Source organism: Adiantum capillus-veneris, chromosome 26 (genome assembly GCF_014529385.1).
Source record: "Adiantum capillus-veneris isolate H3 chromosome 26, ASM1452938v2, whole genome shotgun sequence".
NCBI lineage: Eukaryota > Viridiplantae > Streptophyta > Polypodiopsida > Polypodiales > Pteridaceae > Adiantum > Adiantum capillus-veneris.
In genome coordinates, this window is record NC_140956.1 from 16,561,484 (window position 1) to 16,566,252 (window position 4,769).

The following is a 4,769-nucleotide window of genomic DNA, read 5'->3' on the forward strand; positions in this document are numbered from 1 at the left end:
TCTATTGCGACGCTCATTTCAGCCATTTTTCAGCATAGGGAGTCACTTATGACATCCACTCACACCACATGACATGTTCATTTGGTCCCATAGGTCATATTTGACCGTCCGAGGATGATAATAGAACTATCTATCTATCTCTCTATCTTTCTCTTTCTCTCTCTCTTTCTATTTCTCTCCTTTCCCTCTATCTCTCTCTTTCTCTTTTTCTCTCCCTCTCTATCTATCTCTCTCTTTCTCTATTTCTCTCTCTCTTTCTATTTCTCTCCCTCTCTATCTAACTCTCTCTTTGTTTATTTCCATTCCCCCTCTCTCTATGGAATTCCTTATGTTTTGTTGTTGGGAGCTTTTGTGCTGAAGTTATCATTGATTGCATGATAATTTCTTTGTATGACATTCTTCATATCCATTGATCGTTGAATCTTTGTCTTCAAGGTTGTTCTTTAGCTTTGGAAGAGCTTTGGCATTGATGACACTCCCCCCTTCCTTGAGTGATTCATATCTGTCATGTTAATACGTGATTTGATCTTTGATTTTTGAGGCAAGTTTTCTTCTTGTTGTGCATTCGTCTCTTTGTTGCCAATCTTAGCCCTCGTAAAGGTGGATTTTGATGCGTTTGAATTTGTAGAACTGATCCTCTTTGGCGCGTGGACTTTATGATGGATTTGCTTTCAAGGTCCACGACAATTTGAGTTGTCTGCAATAGGTCACCAATGTTGAAGCACTCTGTGAGGTACTTTTGATTGTTGTGGATTGCTCGTTTGCTAAATTTTTCATTGCTTGTCGTTGTAGGCCATTCTTTGACTTGCCATTTTTTTATGGAGGTTTGTTGTCGCCCTTTTAGATAAAAGATGCTCTTGATAAGCATATGGAGACCTGCTATGTTTTCTCCAAGTCTTTGTCAATTGATTTGGGAAGACATTTTCTTATTGCTGATGTAGAAGGAATATATACAAGAAGTCAATGATGAGTGTTTCTAGATTAGGGTCTTAAAATTTGGATGACCAAAGGGGAAAAAACCCCGGTGGGAAAAAAGTGCCTTTGGTATACGCTCTTGTTGTAGTTGAGAATTTGGACTTGAAGTACATGTCATGCAAGGTGAGTGCCTCGGAGAAACAAAGTAAGAGTGCTTAATGTAAGTGCCAATTATGGGTCACTCTATATGCATATGTAAATTTGTCAAAAAAAAGCATGCAGTGTAAGAGATGGAGATGATGGTTGCTTCAAGGAACAAATGTAGCACATGCGACATCAAAGGATGTCTCAATAGTTTCCACGTTTCCAAGAAGGGTTTTTGATGTAGAAGCTTCTCCACTCATTCCTCACTGTGCTAAGTGTGTGAGTGTCTTTTGGACCTCCTCCTTCACTTACCACTATACTAAAATGACTTCTACTCTTATGCTAAACTATACCAACATGAGCAACACAACGTAATTATACTCAACTCTTCTAGCTTGAGCACTACCTAGAATAACTAAGACGCTTAGACCATAGAGAATATTACATGAAGGTTTGGGACTAACGCGTCGCTCATTTAGTTGCTTAGCTGCCTGACTCTGACTTTTATGTCATGTATGTTTAATGGCGACTTGGACCTACCTGTTCAAGGCCAGAAACCCAATTTCATAAGTTCTTGAAATTAAGGCCTCTTCCATTGTGTTGTTCTTTGGATGCCACCATTTTGTCGAGTAGGTTGGTATAGTTTGGCTCCTCTTCACTTGATTGTTGTATGTTTACACTTCTTTGTGAAAAAAGTTCTTCAACTGATGTAGAGATTGATGGAGCCTTTGCTTTATCTCCCATGAGAAGCGGTTGAATCTGTGTGTGGGTTCTTCGTGATTGAGTTTCCACGAGCGATTTTGGAACCCATCTTGTCTTTGGTCCTTGTGTGACCGTCTTTTGTATTTTATCTGCTTCTTTAATTTGATGGACACTAGGCTTCGATATCCATATTTGATGATTTCCTTTGTAGAAGCCTTGACTTTGGAGTTGATAAAGAGGTATCCGAGATTGTAGCAACCATGATTGCAATTGGCTTTTGTCGGCTGTTGGTTATCATTGTTTGCCTTTGGGTACAAGCTTGTGCTTCATGATTTCTCTTGGCTGTCTCAGATTGAGCTACAATTTTTGGTAACCATATTTTTGTGTTACCTTCATAAAATCCTTGTGCTTCTAGTGCTTAATTGGAATCATTCGGTGATTCACCTGTTTGTGTTGGGTAATTTGACTAGCGAGTGACTTTGGTATCCAAACTTGTCGCATTCCTTGCTGCTTTGATTTTTGCTTTTGCCTTTTGTGGTAGTTCTTTCTCCTATTTGAATTGTTTGTCTTGCGTTTATAGCTCGTCTTGCTCTTTGTAGATCCAGGCTGTTACTTTAGGCTTTTTGGCCCAAACATTAGCATTTCCATGGAAGTAGCCCTGAGCAGTGATTGACTCATTTGATGCTACCCACCCTATCACCTTTTGTTGTTGTGGTTGAACTCGTGCTTCATGTATCCAAATAGGGTCTTTGACTTTAATGTGCTCTTTGGATACCAACACTTGGTTGACATTCTTTGGCTTCTTTTGGATGCTTTTTTGTGATGGAAACTTCGGTTGTTAGACTTTTTGCTTTGGTTTCCATTGCATTGTTGGTGATGTGGCTCTTGATCTAGAGTCTTCACGAGAAATTTGATGGAAGCTCGTTGAAGGTAAAGTCGTCTGGCGAGGTTGATATACTTCAGTGTTTACCTTTGTTTTACCTTTTTCCGTGATGGTTGGCGATTTTTTCTTTGCATGGATTTGAGAAGCTTCATGGAGTCTTACCATTGTCATTGTTGAAGCTTTTGATTGTTGTCGAAAGAAGATGTTCCTCCAGCTTTCTGTGAGGATCAGACTCTCTTTGATATGATGGAAGTCCATTATGTGGAAAGTATCTTTATACTCCCCGGTACTCAATTTGAGTACGGCTTCTATAACCACTCCGAAGCTAGGAATTGGAATTTTTGAACTTGTGTACACGATCTCCGCTAGCTCCCTGATTGGTGGCTTTCCCATCATGATCCAAGTTCCATATGTCATTAGATTCTTTGTTTCATCTGGATCTATCACAAATTTGATCATCATAGGAGACAATCGATCTTCTTCCTTGTCCCTTTTCTTCTTTTGATCTTACGTTTGTTGAACATTTGACCTTGAACTTGGAAACTTTGCTCCTTCATTTGCTTTTTTTTGTGCTCTTTCTGTAGTCGACTTCTTTGAAACAACTTATGGTGATTCTTCAGGTATGTCAATGATTACATATTCTCATTGTTGCTCTGCTTCCTTCATGTGCACTTTGGCATCATGCTCCATGACGTAGCTATCTGTTTCACCTTTTCTGCTTTCAAACTCACAAACTTTGTTAGCTTCCTTCAACACCTTTATCATAAACGAGGGAGTTACATCATACCCATCTTAATCGCAAAACTTAGTAAGGGGCACCTCATTCACGCAGACATCAAGAGTCACCAATATTTGATCCCATCCAAAGGGTTCAAATAACTCCTCTGGAAAATGTTCTGGTACATATTCCTCATCTTCTAGCACCATTTTAGATAATTTGGGAAAATCCCGTTTCCCAAATACTAATTGGAATGTCAAGATTGTGTTATTTTACTCTTTTAAGGCTCAATTTGTCGTTAGTCTAGATGTGATGTCAATATTCTACCTATTATTTTGATTTTCCTACTTAATATTCTATAATAAAACCACTAATGTAAGTTATAGCAAAAGGATTTGCAATCAATAAATGCTTTTAAAAATTTAATCAAAGCTTTTAGAGATGGCATCTTAAAAGAAGAGGTATCCAACAACACCAATAAGATGGCTACTAAGCTATATAGGTTTATTGCACCAATATCAACTATTCTTATAATATCAATGACCTTAATTTACTTGTATAGCAAAGTACTAAGTCTTTACTTTGCATCACTATCAAATACCAATTACACCATAACTAACATTTAACAATTGGAAAATCTTAACAATACTATAGAGTACCCTATGGCCCTAAGACCATAAGATGCCACATATGGCACTTATAGTTCCATTTGATATATTTTGTGTCCTATAATGTAACATGAGACACTTATAGAAATAAAATGTCTTAACTTTGCAACATTATCAAGTTTTATTTACATTTTAATATTGTATAATAGCACCATAACTAATATTTAGCAATTAGAAAACCTAAATAGTAATATTAAAGTATCCTATGGTCCTAAGATCATAACATCCTACTTATGGCACTATATCGCTTTTGTGACCGTAAGTTGTTTTATGAGACACTTACATAAACATAAATTTATAGTTTTAAGTACAATTTTTCCTTTATATAGAAATACAATATAAGAACTTTCCATATAATTTTGTGGCCATGAGATTAAGATTCCATACAAATATGCTATATCTACTCCTTAATACATGTTTTAAGACTTTAATGGAAGATCTTAGAGTTGTTGTCTCTAGGAAAAACGTGTTTAAAATCACCATTTTTTGTGACTACCATAAAATTTTGTACATCGATTATGACAAATCATATGAATTGTAGACACGAAGATTACCAACAGGTGTTGGTCTCATGTAAAACAAAGCACTAAGTACAAACAATATGGTGTCTTCAAGATAGAGGTTGTTAAAAAAACACCTTTTTGTAGTACTCCACTCTTTTCATAAAATTGATGATCTTGATCTTATATCAAACAAAGTACTAAGTACAAAGAGTATGGTATGTATCTCCAAGTCTGAG